The sequence below is a fragment of the Lontra canadensis genome, unplaced genomic scaffold (assembly GCF_010015895.1).
Source record: "Lontra canadensis isolate GAN:19392208 unplaced genomic scaffold, GSC_riverotter_1.0 scaffold136, whole genome shotgun sequence".
NCBI classification, from domain to species: Eukaryota; Metazoa; Chordata; class Mammalia; order Carnivora; family Mustelidae; genus Lontra; species Lontra canadensis.
In genome coordinates this window covers 2377856-2396697 of record NW_022631130.1, presented here as the reverse complement: position 1 = coordinate 2396697, position 18842 = coordinate 2377856, and the positions used below count along the sequence as shown (strand labels likewise).

General features: G+C 37.5%; 1 pseudogene; it reads right to left on the bottom strand.

Annotated features, from left to right (window-relative positions):
* Positions 1–7708: 7708 nt before the first annotated feature.
* On the bottom strand, positions 7709–9795 carry LOC116858390 (annotated as a pseudogene).
* Between the last annotated feature and the right edge of the window lie 9047 nt (positions 9796–18842).

Genomic DNA, 18842 nt, shown 5'->3' with positions numbered 1-18842 from the left:
TACATATATACATATACATGTATATATACACACATATGTGTGTGTGTATATATACATATATATGTATATATGTATTATAAAAGTTAATATGTGTGTATATATACATGTATATGTATATATGTATTATAAAAGTTATATATATATAAACTTTTATCTGTGAGATATATATTTTTTTTCAAGATTTCATATATACATATATGTATTAGTGAATATGTTTTTAAAATATTTTATTCATTTGACAGAGAGAGAGAGCACCAGCAGGGTAGGGACATAAAGAGAGGGAGAAGCAGGTTACCATCTGATGAGAAAGAACAACAGGGTATTAATCCCAGGACCCTGGGATCATGAACTAAGCCAAAGGCAGACACTTAACCGAGTGAGCCACCCAGGTGCCCTAAGAGGAAAAGATGTAAATGCATGTACTTAGTCTACTATTTGAAACTGAAAGTCTGCTTAAGAATTTCTGAATGTGTAGGTTAATGGAGAAGAACTAATATTTTCATAATGTAGAGCTTACCTAGCCAAAATCATAGTATGGCTTTCTGTTTGTTCATATATATATTTTTTAATTTTATTTTTTATAAACATATATTTTTTTCCCCAGGGGTACAGGTCTGTGAATCGCCAGGTTTACACACTTCACAGCACTCAACATAGCACATACCCTCCCCAATGTCCATAATAACCCCACCCCCCACACAATCCCCCTCCCCCAGCAACCCTCAGTTTGTTTTGTGAGATTAAGAGTCACTTATGGTTTATCTCCCTCCCAATCCCATCTTGATTCATTTACTCTTCTCCTACCCCCTTAACCCCCACGTTGCATCTCCTCTCCCTCATATCAGGGAGATCATTTGATAGTTGTCTTTCTCCGATTGACTTATTTCGCTAAGCATGATACCCTCTGGTTCCATCCACGTTGTCGCAAATGGCAAGATTTCATTTCTTTTGATGGCTGCATAGTATTCCATTGTGTATATATACCACATCTTCTTTATCCATTCGTCTGTTGATGGACATCTACGTTCTTTCCATAGTTTGGCTATTGTAGACATTGCTCCTATAAACATTCGGGTGCATGTGCCCCTTTGGATCACTACGTTTGTATCTTTAGGGTAAATACCTAGCAGTGCAATTGCTGGGTCATAGGGTAGTTCTATTTTCAACATTTTGAGGAACCTCCATGCTGTTTTCCAGAGTGGTTGCACCAGCTTGCATTCCCACCAACAGTGTAGGAGGGTTCCCCTTTCTCCGCATCCTCGCCAGCATCTGTCATTTCCTGACTTGTTAATTTTAGCCATTCTGACTGGTGTGAGGTGGTATCTCATTGTGGTTTTGATTTGTATTTCCCTGATGCCGAGTGATATGGAGCACTTTTTCATGTGTCTGTTGGCCATCTGGATGTCTTCTTTGCAGAAATGTCTGTTCATGTCTTCTGCCCATTTCTTGATTGGATTATTTGTTCTTTGGGTGTTGAGTTTGCAAAGTTCTTTATAGATTCTGGACACTAGCCCTTTATCTGATATGTCGTTTGCAAATATCTTCTCCCATTCTGTCAGTTGTCTTTTGGTTTTGTTCAATGTTTCCTTTGCTATGCAAGAGCTTTTGATCTTGAAAAAATCCCAATAGTTCATTTTTGCCCTTGCTTCCCTTGCCTTTGGCGATGTTCCTAGGAGGATGTTGCTGCGGCTGAGGTCGAAGAGGTTGCTGCCTGTGTTCTCCTCAAGGATTTGGATGGATTCCTTTCTCACATTGAGGTCCTTCATCCATTTTGAGTCTATTTTCATGTGCGGTGTAAGGAAATGATCCAATTTCATTTTTCTGCATGTGGCTGTCCAATTTTCCCAACACCATTTATTGAAGAGGCTGTCTTTTTTCCATTGGACATTCTTTCCTGCTTTGTCGAAGATGAGTTGGCCATAGAGTTGAGGGTCTATTTCTGGGCTCTCTATTCTGTTCCATTGATCTATGTGTCTGTTTTTGTGCCAGTACCATGCTGTCTTGATGATGACAGCTTTGTAGTAGAGCTTGAAGTCTGGAATTGTGATGCCACCAACTTTGGCTTTCTTTTTCAATATTCCTTTGGCTTTCGAGGTCTTTTTTGCTTCCATATAAATTTTAGGATTATTTGTTCCATTTCTTTGAAAAAAATGGATGGTACTTTGATAGGAATTGCATTAAATGTGTAGATTGCTTTAGGTAGCATAGACATTTTCACAATATTCATTCTTCCAATCCAGGAGCATGGAACATTTTTCCATTTCTTTGTGTCTTCCTCAATTTCTTTCATGAGTACTTTATAGTTTTCTGTGTATAGATTCTTAGTCTCTTTGGTTAGGTTTATTCCTAGGTATCTCATAGTTTTGGGTGCAATTGTAAATGGGATTGACTCCTTAATTTCTCTTTCTTCTGTCTTGCTGTTCGTGTAGAGAAATGTAACTGATTTCTGTGCATTGATTTTATATCCTGACACTTTACTGAATTCCTGTACAAGTCCTAGCAGTTTTGGAGTGGAGTCTTTTGGGTTTTCCACATATAGTATCATATCATCTGTGAAGAGTGATAGTATGACTTCTTCTTTGCCAATTTGGATGCCTTTAATGTCTTTTTGTTGACTGATTGCTGAGGCTAGGACTTCTAGTACTATATTGAATAGCAGTGGTGATAACGGACATCCCTGCTGTGTTCCTGACCATAGCGGAAATGCTTTCAGTTTTTGTCCATTGAGAATGATATTTGCGATGGGTTTTTCATAGATAGCTTTGATAATATTGAGGTATGTGCCCTCTATCCCTATACTTTGAAGAGTTTTGATCAGGAAGGGATGCTGTACTTTGTCAAATGCTTGTTCAGCATCTATGGAGAATATCATATGGTTCCTGTTCTTTCTTTTATTAATGTGTTGTATCACATTGATTGATTTGCGGATGTTGAACCAAACTTGCAGCCCTGGAATAAATCCCACATGGTCGTGGTGAATAATCCTTTTAATGTACTGTTGAATCCTATTGGCTAGTATTTTGGTGAGAATTTTTGCATCTGTGTTCATCAAGGATATTGGTCTGTAGTTCTCTTTTTTGATGGGATCCTTGTCTGGTTTTGGGATCAAGGTGATGCTGGCCTCATAAAATGAGTTTGGAAGTTTTCCTTCCATTTCTACTTTTTGGAACAGTTTCAGGAGAATAGGAATTAGTTCTTCCTTAAATGTTTGGTAGAATTCCCCCGGGAAGCCGTCTGGCCCTGGGCTTTTGTTTGTTTGGAGATTTTTGATGACTGTTTCAATCTCCTTACTGGTTATGGGTCTGTTCGGGCTTTCTATTTCTTCCTGGTTCAGTTGTGGTAGTTTATATGTCTCTAGGAATGCATCCTTTCTTCCACATTGTCAAATTTGTTGGCATAGAGTTGCTCATAATATGTTCTTATGATTGTCTGTATTTCTTTGGTGTTAGTTGTGATCTCTCCTCTTTCATTCACAATTTTATTTATTTGGGTCCTTTATCTTTTCTTTTTGATAAGTCTGGCCAGGGGTTTATCAATCTTATTAATTCTTTCAAAGAACCAGCTCCTAGTTTCGTTGATTTGTTCTATTATTTTTTTTTGGTTTCTATTTCATTGATTTCTGTTCTGATCTTTATGATTTCTCTTCTCCTGCTGGGTTTAGGGTTTCTTTCTTGTTCTTTCTCCAGCTCCTGTAGGTGTAGGGTTAGGTTGTGTACCTGAGACCTTTCTTGTTTCTTGAGAAAGGCTTGTACCGCTATATATTTTCCTCTCAGGACTGCCTTTGTTGTGTCCCACAGATTTGGAACCGTTGTATTTTCATTATCATTTGTTTCCATGAATTTTTTCAATTCTTCTTGAATTTCCTGGTTGACCCATTCATTCTTTAGAAGGATGCTGTTTAGTCTCCATGTATTTGGGTTCTTTCCAAATTTCCTCTGGTGATTGAGTTCTAGCTTCAGAGCATTTTGGTCTGAAAATATGCAGGGAATGATCCCAATCTTTTGATACCAGTTGCGACCTGATTTAGGACCGAGGATGTGATCTATTCTGGAGAATGTTCCATGTGCAGTAGAGAAGAATGTGTATTCTGTTGCTTTGGGATGAAATGTTCTGAATATATCTGTGATGTCCATCTGGTCCAGTGTGTCATTTAAGGCCTATATTTCCTTGTTGATCTATTGCTTGGATGATCTGTCCATTTCAGTGAGGGGAGTGTTAAAGTCCCCTACTATTATTGTATTATTGTTGATGTGTTTCTTTGATTTTGTTATTAATTGGTTTATATAGTTGGCTGCTCCCACGTTAGGGGCATAGATATTTACAACTGTTAGATCTTCTTGTTGGACAGATCCTTTGAGTATGATATAGTTTCCTTCTTCATCTCTTATTATAGTCTTTGGCTTAAAATCTGATCTGATATAAGGATTGCCACTCCTGCTTTCTTCTGATGTCCATTAGCATGGTAAATTCTTTTCAACCCCCTCACTTTAAATCTGAAGGTGTCTTTGGGTTTAAAATGAGTTTCTTGTAGGCAACATATAGATGGGTTTTGTTTTTTTATCCATTCTGATACCCTGTGTCTTTTGATTGGGGCATTTAGCCCATTTACATTCAGGGTAACTATTGAGCGATATGAATTTAGTGCCATTGTATTGCTTTTAAGGTGACTGTTATTGTATATTGTTTCTGTTCCTTTCTGATCTACTACTTTTAGGCTCTCTCTTTGCTTAGAGGGCCCCTTTCAATATTTCCTGTAGAGCTGGTTTGGTGTTTGCAAATTCTTTCAGTTTTTGTTTGTCCTGGAAGCTTTTAATCTCTCCTTCTATTTTCAATGATAGCCTAGCTGGATATATTATCTTGGCTGCATGTTTTTCTCGTTTAGTACTCTGAATATATCATGCCAGCTCTTTCTGGCCTGCCAGGTCTCTGTGGATAAGTCTGCTGCCAATCTAATATTTTTACCATTGTATATTACAGACTTCTTTTCCCGGGCTGTTTTCAGGATTTTCTCTTTGTCACTAAGACTTGAAAATTTTACTATTAGGTGACGGGGTATGGACCTATTCTTATTGATTTTGAGGGGGTTCTCTGCACCTCCTGGATTTTTATGTTTGTTCCCTTTGCCATATTGGGGAAATTCTCTCCAATAATTCTCTCCAATATACCTTCTGCTCCCCTCTCTCTTTCTTCTTCTTCTGGAATCCCAATTATTCTAATGTTGTTTCATCTAATGGTGTCACTTATCTCTCGAATTCTGCCTTCGTGGTCCAGTAGCTGTTTGTCCCTCTTTTGCTCAGCTTCTTTTTCTCTGTCATTTTGTCTTCTATATCGGTAATTCTTTCTTCTGCCTCATTTATCCTAGCAGTGAGAGCCTCCATTTTTGATTGCACCTCATTAATAGCTTTTTTTAATTTCAACTTAATTAGATTTTAGTTCTTTTATTTCTCCAGAAAGGGCTTTTATATCTCCCGAGAGGGTTTCTCTAATATCTTCCATGCCTTTTTCGAGCCCGGCTAGAACCTTGAGAATCATCATTCTGAACTCTAGATCTGACATATTACCAATGTCTGTATTGATTAGGTCCCTAGCCTTTGGTACTGCCTCTTGTTCTTTTTTTTGTGGTGAATTTTTCCGCCTTGTCATTTTGTCCAGATAAGAGTATATGAAGGAACAAGTAAAATACTAAACCCCAGGAAAATATGCTTTAGCCAAATCAGAAGAGATCCCTAATCGTGAGGGGCGGGGGGGAAAGGAGATAAAAAGAGGTTCAGAAAGAAAAAAAAAAAAAGAAACAAATAAAAAAAGAAAACCAATAATGAAAAAATATGAAAAGGAAAAAAATATATATATATTAGATAAACTAGTTAAAAAACGTTAAAAAAGAAAAGGGTAAAAGTTAAAAAAAATTAGCAGAAGAAGAGAAAAAAAATTGAAAAAGAAAAAAAAATTAAATTAACTGCAAGGCTAAAGAATCATGGGGAGAAAGCCATGAGTTCTGTGCTTTGTTTTCTCCTCCTCTGGAATTCCGCTGCTCTCCTTGGTATTGAAACTGCACTCCTTGGTAGGTGAACTTGGTCGTGGCTGGGTTTCTTGTTGATCTTCTGCGGGGAGGGGCCTGTTGTAGTGATTCTCAAGTGTCTTTGCCCCAGGCGGAGTTGCACCGCCCTTACCAGGGACGGGGCTGAGTAATCCGCTTCGGTTTGCTTTCGGGAGCTTTTGTTCCCTGAGCACACTCCGTAGAGTTCCGGAGGACGGGAATGAAGATGGCAGCCTCCCAGTCTCTGGCCCTACTCTTCAGTGCACCCTCAGAGAACACTGACCAATTGCTCCCGTCACCCTGGCCTCCAGCCACATTCCGAGCTGACCGATCCTGCGAGCGCTTCAAGGTAACCCCGAGTTTAGAGCTCACTCCTCGGCTCTGTCTCTGTAGCCAGCTTCCCCGTTCTAACACCTGTAAGCTCTGCGACACTCAGACACCCTCGATCCTTCTGTGACCCTGCGGGACCTAAGGCCACGCTGACCCCGCGTGCGCTTCACCCTGGTTAAGCCTCTGGAGTGATGTCCCTCAGCGGACCAGACTTTTAAAAATCCTGATTTTGTGCTCTGTTGCTCCGCTGCTTGCCCGGAGCCGGCCCCTCCCCCCGCGGTCTATCTTCCTGTCGCTTTGGATTCACTTCTCCGCCAGTCCTACCTTTCAGAAAGTGGCTGATTTTCTGTTTCTAGAAGTGCTGTTCTTCTTCTCTTCAATCTCCCATTGGATTTGTAGGTGTTTGCAATCTTTAGATAAGCTATCTAGCTGATATCCCGCTACCTGAAGTAATCTCAGCCTGCTACTTCTCCGCCATCTTGACTCCTTCCCCTGTTTGTTCATATTTTTAATATTTGGTATTTTTTTATTCCCTTGATCTATGTGTGAGATTTGTTTTTCACATTTTTTTCATTAGTGTGAATGGGGAATATTTTTTTTTTCTAGAGAAATTTATAGTTGGTTTGTTCTACAGAATAAGATTCATTATTATTTTTGGTTAATTTTGATTTAGACTTTGTTTTAATTTGATTTAAACTCTTTAAATGAAATCTTGTTAGTTCATTAATTTTTTCAACTGAATACTTTGTATGTTTCAAATAAAGTAACTTACTATCTGCAAGAAAGGACAGTTTTGATTTTTTCTTTCTAATATTAAATTTTTATTAGTTGTCTGAAACTATTAGCAAGAGTTTTCAGTACAATAAGAATTAATAGCAATGAATGAATGAGTAGAAAAACAAATTCTTATCTTAAAACTGTCTCATGGGAATTACCTGGTATTTGGTTGCTAGTTATGATGTTTCCTTAGATTTCTTGGAGAAAATGTTTATCAGTTTATTCCTGGCATACCTGTAGTTTATGGTTTGTTGCTCTTTTCAGAAATGTATGTTGAATTTTGGTAGTTATTTTTCACCTTCTATCAATGCTTGTGTTTTCTTTTTTGTTTTTCAATTTTAAATACAGTTTTATTTAAGACATTGCATTTCAACTTATAATACAGTTTTTATGAAGTACAATTTTATTTCCTTACCCTGTGCACATATTCCATTTTAAAATATCAAGAATGTCCAGTTTATTTTCTATAGCAGCTTGATTTTAAAACTGCTATAGAATTTGCTACAAATTTGGGTCCTTCAAATGTTTTGTGTGGAAAAATGTTAGACCTATTCTCAGATTGGTTTATTCACCCCCTTCAGTGGTGGGTCCAGGGGAGGCACCACCAGATGAAGGAACTCTGCCACCAGGGAAGTCCCCAGGCATTCCTCCTAACATGTCTTCTGCACTCTGGTACAGACTGGTAATAATGGGGTTGAAGACTTTATTCAACTCTTTCTGCTCATATTCAAATTCTTCCTTCTCTGAAGTCTGGGTCTTATCAGGCCAGTTGATGATTTCATTACACTTGTCAAGAATCTTTTGTTTGTCTTCATCATTGTTTTTGCCCTGAAGTTTTTCATCTTCAACATCTGCTTTTATGTTGCATGTATAAGATTCAAGTGAATTCTTGGAGGACTCCTTGTCCTGCTGCTTCTAATTTTCAGCTTTTTCTTCTCAGTTTCCTCAATCATTGCTCAATATCTTCTTTGCTCATGTGGTCCTTGTAGTTAATAATGGTAATCTTGTTCTCTTTTCCTGTACTCCTATCGATAGCAGAGACATTGAGGATGCATTTAGTATCAATATCAAAAGTGACTTCAGCCTGAGGAATGCCTTGCCAGATAGGTTGTTATCCTTGGTCATGGCATACTCACCTTCATAAACCTGAATGAGTACACCAGGCTGGTTGTCAGAGAAGGTTGTCAAGGTTTGCATCTGTTTGGTAAGAATGGTAGTATAGTACTGGATAAATACAGTCATGACTTACCCAGCAGTTTCAAAGCCAAGAGAAAATTGAGTGACATCCAAGAGCAGCAAATATTTAACATTTTCAAATTTGTCTCCAGACACGATGATGGATAGCTGCATCATTAGCAGTAACCTCATCAGGGTTGATGCTCTTACTCAGTTCCTTTCCATTGAAGAAGTCATACAGAAGTTCCTGAATCTTAGGGATATGAGTAGGACCACCCACCAGGACAATATTGTGGATCTGATGTACGTATAGCTTGGCATCCTGAAGAGCTTTCTCTATAGGGTGCAGGGTGTCATGGAATAAGTCAGCATTTAATCTTTCAGATCAGGCATGAATAATGAGGTAGAGAAGTTGATTCCTTTGTACAGGTAATCAATCTCAATCCTGGCCTGAGTGCTGGAAGAAAGTGTATGCTTAGCATATTTGCAAGCAAGCAGCACAGAGGTTTTGGATTGCCTTCTTGTTCTCTCCCATGTCCTTCTTATGTTGCACTTGAACTCTGCAATAAAATGGTTGACCATTAAGTCATTAAAGTCTTATCCACCTAAGTTGGTGTCTCCAGAGATCCCATCTTTAACAGTGAAGATTGACATATCAAAAGTGTCATATCCTAAGTCAAAAATCAACACATTCCTTTCAGCTCCAACTTTTTGTCTAATTCATAAGCAATAGCAGCAGCAGTTGGCTCACTGGTGATTCTAAGTACATTAAGACAACAGTAATCCCAGCATCTTTGGTAGCCTGATGCTGAGTCATTAAAGTAAGCAGTGTGACAACTGCATTGGTAATAGACTTCCCAAGGTAAGCCTCTGCAATTTTTTTTCTCTTTTTCAAAACCACAGGGGACACCTCCTCTGGATGGATTTTTTTTTCTCCCTTGTATTCTACTTGAACTTTGTGCCTCCCATCATCACTCACACTCTGAAGGGCCTGTGTTTCAAATCAGAGTGGACAACAGCATTGTCAAACCTACATCCAATCAGACATTTGGCATCAAAAACTGTGTCAGTGGGGTTCATTGTCACTTGGCTCTTTTTTTTTTCTACAGATCAGTTCTTTTATTTTACAAATAAGGAAATAATTATGATTAAGTGATTTGCCCAAAATGTTACAAACAGTTCTAGAGCAACTATGATAAGGCAGCTGTAGTTCAGTGGTTAAGAACCTACATTTTAATGCCAGGCCTCCTAGGTTGATATTTTGGTTTTTACATCAGTTATTTGACCTTGGACAAGTCATATGCCACTGGTTCTTGGCATCATCACTGATCGATCATTCAGTTTCAAAGGAGGCATAACTTGGGGTAGTTCTATTTCCCTCATCATTAGCAATTATTTCCACTTCCCTGTGATGGAAAAAACCTACATGAATAGGTGGTGCAAAGATCATTGCCAACTGTGGATCCTTTAGACATAGTTGCTTCTATGTGGGTCTGGCTTGGCTTGAGAATAAAATAGCAGTCTGGAGAGGTAGTGTTCAATGAGTGTTCTCTCTTTTTAATTTGTGAAATTTTTAATATATCTTTTGCCCATTGTCTGATTAGATAGGTTGTTTCTTTAATGTTGAGTTTTTTCATATATTTTTGATCTAAATATTTTGCCAGGTATGTGCTTTGCAAATATTCTCACTTAGTTGATAGCTGGTATTTTATCCTTTTAGTGGCATTGTTCACGATGTTAAAGTTTTAATATTGATGAAGTATAATTATTTGATATGATCTTGTTTATTTGATATGAGCAAAGACATCTCTATTTTTGATTCGGTTTGTTTTTCTTCATCAGCATTTTACACTTTTCAGGATACAAGCCCTGCCTATGTTTTGATAGACTTACACCTAAATATTTCTTTCTTTCTTCAATCAACTATAAATCGTATTTTAAATTATAGTTTCAATATGTTAATTTCATATAATTAAATATAGTTAAATTTTGTCAAGTTTTTATTTAAATTCCAGTTTGTTATTAATTTCAGGTGCACAATGTAGTGATCCAATATTTTCATATATCACCCAGAGCCACCAGAACAAGTATGCTTCTTAGTCCCCATCACCTATTTAACTCATCCCCTACCCATCTCCCCTATAGTAACCATCAGTGTGTTTTCTTTTTTTAAATTATGTTGTTAGTCACTGTTTAGTACATAATTAGTCCTTGATGCAGTGTTCAATGATTAATTAGTTAAGTATAACACCCTGTGCTCATCACATCACATACCCTCCTCAATACCCATCACCCTGTTATCCCTTCCCCCCACACTCCTCCTCTCTGAAACCCCCAGGTTGTTTCTCAGGGTCTATTGTTTCTCATGGATCATCTCCTTCTCTGGTTTCTCCCCCTTTGAATTTCCCTCCCTCCTTCTATGGTCCTCCATTCTATTGCTTATGTTCCAGATATGAGTGAAACCATATGATAATTGTCTTTCTCTGTTTGATCAACTTCACTTAATCCCCCACAGTTTCATCCATGTCATTGCAAATGTTGGGTATTCATCCTTTCTTATGGCTGAATAATAGTCCATTGTGTATTTGTACCACATCTTCTTTATCCATTCATCTGTGGAGGGGCATCTTGGTTACTTCCAGTTTGGCTATTGTGGGCATTGCTGCTATGAACATTGCGGAGACTGCATCCCTTCTTATCACTATATCTGTATCCTTGGGGTAAATGCCCAGTAGTGCAATTGCTGGATCTTAGGGTAATTCTATTCTCAACATCTTGAGAAACTCCATACTGTTTTCCAGAGTGGCTGTAGCAATTTGCATTCCCACCAACAGTGTAAGAGGTTTCCCCTTTCTTCATATCCTCACCAACATTTGTTGTTTCCTATTTTGTTAATTTTGGCCATTCTAACTGGTATAAGATGGTATCTCATTGTGGTTTCGATTTGTATTTCCTTGATGGCTAGTGATATTGAACATTTTTTCATGTGTCTGTTAGCCATTTGTTTGTCTTTTTTAGAAAAGTGTCTGTTCATGTCTCCTGCCCATTTTTTTTTGATGGGGTTATTAGTTTTTTTTGAGTGTTGAATTTGAGAGGTCCTTTATAGATTTCGGATGTCAGCCCTTTATCTGCAATGCCACTTTCAAATATCTTCTTTCATTTTGTGGGCTGCCTCTTTGTTTTGTTGACTATTTCCTTTGCTGTGCAGAAGCTTTTTATCTTGATGAAGTTCCAAAAGTTCATTTTTGCTTTTGTTTCCCTTGCCTTTGGACACATGTCTTGAAAGAAGTTGCTGTGGGCGATGTCAAAGAAGTTACTGCCTATGTTCTCCTCTAGGATTTTGATGGATTCCTATCTCACATTGAGGTCTTTCATCCATTTTGAGTTTATCTTCATGTATGGTCTAGGGAATGGTTGAGTTTCATTCTTCTGTATGTAGCTATCTAATTTTGCCAGCACCATTTACTGAAGAGTGTCTTTTGTCTTAATACTACTTTTTGGGGAAAATTTTATTTATTTATTTATTTGACAGAGAGAGAGAAAGAGAGAGTGATAGAGGAAACACAAATCAGGGGAGTGGGAAGGGGAGAAGCAGGCTTCCCACTGAGCAGGGAGCCTGATTAAGGGCTTGATCCCAGGACCCCAAGATCATGACCTGAGCCGAAGGCAGACACTTTATGCCTGAACCACCCAGGTGCCCCAAGAGTGTCTTTTTTTCCATTGATATTTTTCCCTGATTTGTCAAAGTTTAGTAGACGACAGAGTTGAAGGTCCATTTATGGAGTCTCTATTCTGTTTCATTAGTCTATGTGTCTGTTTTTGTGCCAATACTATGCTGTCTTGGTGATGAAAGCTTTGTAATATAGCTTGAAGTCAGGACATGTGATGTCTCCAGCTTTGTTCCTGTTTTTCCACATTTCCTTGGTGACTTTGGGTCTTTTCTGGATCCACACAAATTTTAGGATTTTTTTTCCCAGATTTTTGAAAAATGCCAATGGAATTTTAATAGGAATGACATTGAAAGTGTAAATAGCTCTAGGGAAGATAGATATTTTAATAATGTTTATTCTTCCAATACATGAACATGGAATATTTTTTTCTATCTTTTTGTGTTTTCCTCAATTTCTTTCATAAGTGTTCTGTAGTTTCTGGAGTACAGATCATTTACCTCTTTAGTTATATTAGTTCCTAGGTATCTTATGGTTTTTGTTGCTTTGTGAATGGAATTGATTCCTTAATTTCCCTTTGTACAGTTATGTTGTTAGTGTAGAGAAAAGCAACTGATTTCTGTGCATTGATTTTGTATCCTGCCCCATTGCTGAATTGCTATATGAGTTCTAGTAATTTGGGAGTAGAGAATTTTGGGTTTTCCACATAAAGTATCATGTCATCTGAGAAGAGGGAGAGTTTGACTTCTTCTTTGCCAATTTGGATGCATTTTATTTTTTGTTGTCTGATTGCTGAGGCTAAGACTTCTAGTACTATGTTGAACAGTGGTGGTGAAAGTGGGCATCCCTGTCCTGTTCCTGGCCTTAAGGGAAAAGCTCTCAGCTTTTCCCCATTGAGAATGATATTCACTGCAAGTTTTTCATAGATGGTTTTTATGATATTGAGGAATGTTCCCTCTATCTTTATACTCTGAAGAGTTTAGTCAGGAAAGGATGCTATATTTTGTCAAATGCTTTCTATATCAATTGAGATCATCTGGTTTTTGTCTTTTCTTTTATTGATGTGCTTTACCACACTGATTGATTTGCAAATGTTGAACCACCCTTGCATCCCAGGCATAAATCCCACCTGGTCATGGTGAATAATATTTTTACTGTACTGTTGAATCATATTAGCTAGGATCTGGTTGAGTATTTTGGCATCTATGTTCATCAGGGATATTGGTCTTTAATTATCCTTTTTGATGGGGTCTTGGCCTGGCTTTGGGTTCAGAGTAATGCTGACCTCATAGAAGGAGTTTGGAATTTTTCTTTCTGTTTCTGTTTTTTTGGAACAGCTTCAATAGAATAGGTATTATTTCTTTTTTGAATGTTTGGTAGATTCCCCCAGGAAGCCATCTGGCCCTAGACTTTTGTTTTTTTGGAAGGTTTTTGGATTACTGCTTCAATTTCATCACTGGTCATTGGTCTATTCAAATTGTCTATTTCTTCCTGTTTCAGTCTTGGTAGTTTCTAAGTTTCTGAGAAGAAATACATTTCTTCCAGTTTGCTTAATTTGTTGGCATACAGTTGCTGGTAATAGCTTCTTCTTCTTCTTTTTTTTTCCCTAAAGATTTTATTTATTTCTTTGACAGACAGAGATCACAAGTAGGAAGAGAGGCAGGTAGAGAGAGAGAGAGAGGAGGAAGCAGGCTTTCTGCTAAGCAGAGACCCCAATGCAGAGCTCCATTCCAGGACCCTGGGATCATAACCTGAGCCAAAGGCAGAGGCTTTAACCCACTGAGCCACCCAGAGCCCACTGGTAATAGCTTCTAATAATTTTTTTTTTCTATTTCCTTCATCTCTCTCCTTTCATTCATGATTTTATTAATTTGGGTCTTTTTTTCTTTTGAATGAGTTTGGCCAGTGGCTTACCAATCTTATTAATTCTTTCAAAGAACCAACTTCTAGTTTCATTGATCTGTTCTACTGTTTTCCTGGTTCTTATTTCATGGACATCTGCACTCATTGTTATTATTTCTCTTCTCCTGTTTGATTTAAGTTTTTATTTGCTATTCTTTCTCCAGATCCTTTAGGTGTAGGGTTAGCTTGTGCATTTAGGAGTTTTCTACTTTTTCATTTTAGAAAGACTTGGATGGCTATATATTTCCCCTTAGGACTGCCTTTGCAGTATCCCATAGGTTTTGGATCAACATGCATTCATTCTCATTTGTTTCCATGAATTAATTTTCTTGTTAACTCAATCATTCTTTTGCATGATGCTCTTTAACTTTCAAGTGTTTGAGTTCATTCCAAATTTTTTCTTTTGATTGAGTTTTAGTTTCAAGTCATTGTGGTTTGAATATCATGCAAGTTGTTCTCAGTCTTTTCGTATTGGCTAAGACTGGATTTGTGACCCAGTATGTGGTCTATTTTGGAGAAAGTTCCATGTGCATTTGAAAAGAATGAGTATTCTCTTGTTTTACAGTGGAATGTTCTGTATATATCTATGAAGTCCATCTGCTCCAATATGTCATTCAAAGATCTTTCTTCTTTGATCTTCTGTTTAGATGACCTGTCCAGTGCTGAGAGTGAAGTGTTAAAATCTATGACTATCAATGTTTTATTGCCAATCTGATTATTTTTGTTAACAGATGGCTTATGTAGTTGGCTGCTCCCATTTTGGGAGCACAGATAATTGGTAGATTTTCTTGTTGGATAGACACTTTAATAATGGTATAGTGTTCCTCTGAATCTGTTATTACAGAGTTGGTTTAAATTCTAGTTTGTCTGATATATTAATTGCTACCCCAGCTTTCTTTTGAGGTCCATTATCATGAAAAATTGTTCTCCATCCCCTCACTTTCAGTCTGAAGGTGACTTTAGGTTCAAAATGAGTCTCTTGTAGATAGCATATGGATGGGTCCTGTCTTTGTATCCAATCTGCAACCCTATGATATTCTATAGGAGCATTTAGGCCATTCACATTTATGGTTACTTTTGAGAGATATGTGTTTATTGGCATCCTACTGTTTGTACAGTCCCTGTTTTTATGGATTGTCTCTGTATATTTCTGGTCCATATTATTCTTGGGGTCTTACTTCTTTTATAGAATCCCCCCTTAGTATTTCTTGCAGGACTGGCTTGGTGGTCACATATTCTTACAGTTTCTACTGGTACTGGAAACTTTACTCTCTATCTGTTCTGAATGACAGCCTTGCCAGATACAGTATTCTTGGCTGCATGTTCTAATTTAGTACCCTAAATATATCTTGCCAGCCATTTTTGGCTTGCCAGTTCTCTGTGGACAAATCTGATGTTATTCTGATGTTCCTCCCTTTGTACATAGGGAATCTCTTCCCCCTAACTGCTCTTAGGACGTATTCCCTGGTTTTAAGATTTGCAAATTTTATTATTACATGTCAGGATGGTTGGTCTGTTCTTCTTGATTTTGGGAGGGGTATTCTCTGCCTCTAGGACACAAATGCTTGTTTCATTCTCCAGGTTTGTACAATGCAGAAGCATTTTATGTATCCTCTGCCCCCATATAGATCAAGAGTTATGATCTTACATCTCAGGCTGATTTCATGGTGTTCAGAATGGCTTGGGAGCTAACTAGCTCAATTCAGGGGACCAGTTGAAACAGAGTCCCCCACTCCTCCATCATCGTGCCTTTTCCTCCAAGAGTTTTCTATAGTTAAGAGTGTGTTTCTTCCTTTGCCACTCTTTTTTTCCCTTTGCTTCTTTACTTTATTTCTTAAATTCCATGTATGAGTAAAATCATATGGTATTGGTACTTCTCTGATATATTTCCCATTGTATGGAACCACAAAGGACCCTGAATAACCAAAGAAAAGTAGTAAAAGAAAAGCAAATCTGGACACATCACAATTCCAGACTTCAAGTTGTAGTCATCAAAACAGTATGGTAGACACATAGATCAATAGAACAGAATAGAAAACCCAGAAATAAACTCACAAATATATGGTCTATTAATTTTCAACAAAGCAGGAAACAATATCCAGTGAAATAAGATAGTCTCTTCAGCAAATGGTACTGAGAAAACTGGACAGCAACCTTCAAAAGAATTATCTGTAAGAATGTATAAGAACTTTCTTACACATAGATAAAAATAAATTCAAAATTGATGAAAGACCTAAACAGGAGACAGGATACCATCAAAATCCTAGAGAGGAACATAGGCAGTAACTTTATTGACACTGGCCATAGCAACTCCTTTCTAAGTATACTTCCTTAGGCTAGAGTAATAAAAGCAAAACAAAAAACAAAAAACAAAGAACAACGACAAAAAAAAACTGAGAACTTCAGCAAAACATAGTTAATTTTTATATGTTAATCTTGTGCTCTAAAAACTTTTTTAAATTTTTTTAATTTCATTTCAGTGTTCCAGAATTCATTGTTTATGCACCACACCCAGTGCTCCATGCAATACATGCCCTTCATAATACCCACCACCAGGTTCATCCAACCTCCCACCCCCCTCCCCTCCAAAACCCTCAGTTTGTTTCTCAGAGTCCATAATCTCTCATGGCTCATCTCCTTCTCCAATTTTTTGAACTCGGTTATTAGTTTCAATTTTGTTTGTTTGTAGAGTCATTTGGATTTTCTGTATAGACCGTCTTGTCATCTGCAAACAGAAACAGCTTAATTTCATTTGTCTTTCATTTCCCTTTCCTGTCTTGTGCCATTTGGAACTCCCAATTTTGTGTTAAACTACAATGGTGAAAGGAGGGATCCTTGCCTTGTTTTCAATTCAAGGGGAAGTACATTCAGTCTTTCACCATTAAATATGATATAAGTTGTATTTTTTCCACAGATGATCTTCATTAAGTTTAGGATGTTTCCCCTTTACTTATAGTTTGCTGAGAATTTAAAAATCATAAATGGTTGTTAGATCTTGTAAAATATGCTCTTGTTCACTAATTAATATCATTAAATATTTTTTCTTTAGCTTGCTGATATGTGGGATTGCATTGCTTGATTTTTGAGTGCTTGAACCAGGTTTAAATACTAGGAATAAAAGTCAGCTGGTCACATTCATTGTATTTCTCACACATGTTGGATTTGGTTTCCTAATATTTTGTTGAGAAATTTTGAACATGAGCTCAGGAGAAATATTGGTGTGTGTTTTTCTTTGTTTGTGCTGTCTGTCTGGTTTTGCTACCAGTAAAGTATTGTTTCAATAAGGTAAGTTGGGAAGTGCTACCTCTTATTCTCTTTACAAGAAAAGATTTATCTTAAAATTAGTGTTATAGTTGAAATATTTGGTATACTTGGCCTTATAAAACCATAAAACCATAAAGTTCAAGAGTTTTTTTTTTAATCCTATAAAATTTTTTTCATTATAAATTCAGTTTTATTGATAGTTTAAAAACTATACAAATTATTTCAGTTTTGGTGAGCTGTGATAGCTTGAGTTAGATTTTGAGGAGTTGGTTCATTTCACCTAAATTGTCAAAATCATGTGTATAGAATTCTTGATAGTATTCCCTACTTATTATTTTTAGGTCTCTAGAATCTTTAGAAATATCACCAGTTTCATTTCTGGTAATGGTGATTGGTGTGTTTTCTTTCTCTCTTTTTTTATTGTTACACTTGCTAACAGTTTGTCAATTTAATAGATCCTTTTAAAGAACCAAACTTTAATCAATTGATTCTCTATTGTTTGCCTGTTTTAATTTTAATTGACATTCTCTTACCTTTATCATTTCCTTTCTTCTTCTTGTTTTAGGTTTGCTTTTTTTTTTTTTTTTTTAATGTCTAAGAAGACCAGCTCCTTGTTACTAAACTATGTGTGATTTTTCAGGCCCAATCACAGAAAATTAAAAAGACTTTAAGCGCTCTCCCCACAGCAGACTTGGTGCATAAGCAGTGCAGTGCAATCCCTAAAGGGAGTTGCATTCAGGGCTCAGGGTCCCTAGCTGGATGTGCTGTTACATACAGCTGTATTCCTAGCCTCTTCCACTCAGGAGGCATTCCTAGGTAGCTCCACTCAGAGGACCCTTGTTCTGGGGACTTCAGCCAATGCCTTCTTCAAGTGCTACTTCTGAGATCTCCTTATCAGGGGGAGAAGAGAAAGAATTTTGAAGACACTTTTTCTCCACTTTGGCTCAGTACTTTTCCAGTCATAAGTGTCCTTTCAATCTTCCCTATGCTCTCTGACTTTGTAAAATGCAGAAGCCATTTGTTCAGAGCTCTCTTAGCAGTGAGACAATCCCTACATCTTGTCTCCTTGATCCCCCATTGGTGCTGTCCTATGGTGGAACATTAATCAGGGAGTAGCCAGTGTTTTCTCTGGCTTAGCCTCTTGCTTATACTATTGCAGTAAGCATTTAAAAACTTGAATATTATTTTAATTTTAGTTTGTTACCTTAACTGATTTCTTTGACACCCGTTAGCTTGGCTCTTTTCAGCTCAGTTGAGCTCCTGACAAATTGGCACATAGCAAAACACCTGAAGATCCCACAAGTAACCTTTGGGAGGTGCTATCAGAGAACATGGGATGTTCCAGATGGGTGCTTAGCAGATCATTTGCAAGTGTATGAGGGTCCTTTGGGACATTTTGCCCATAAGTTATGGAAGGTACTAGAGGATCCCATGAAGCACTTTGTTAGTCATGTCAGTGGGTCTGGAGGAGTGCCTGCAGAAGCTGCAGGGAATTCTTGAAAGATGTTAAGGGACTGTTCATGTAAGATATTTGGTTTTGGGGGGAATTTGGGTACTTCTCTTTAGCCTCCAGCTCCCAGCTCCTCTCCCAGTGGGCTGGTTTAGAGATACCGCAGAGGAGTTCAGAGAAAACTAGGAAACAACTCTGTAGCTAGTGCTTGTAGCACTATGATGACAGAACTCTGGTT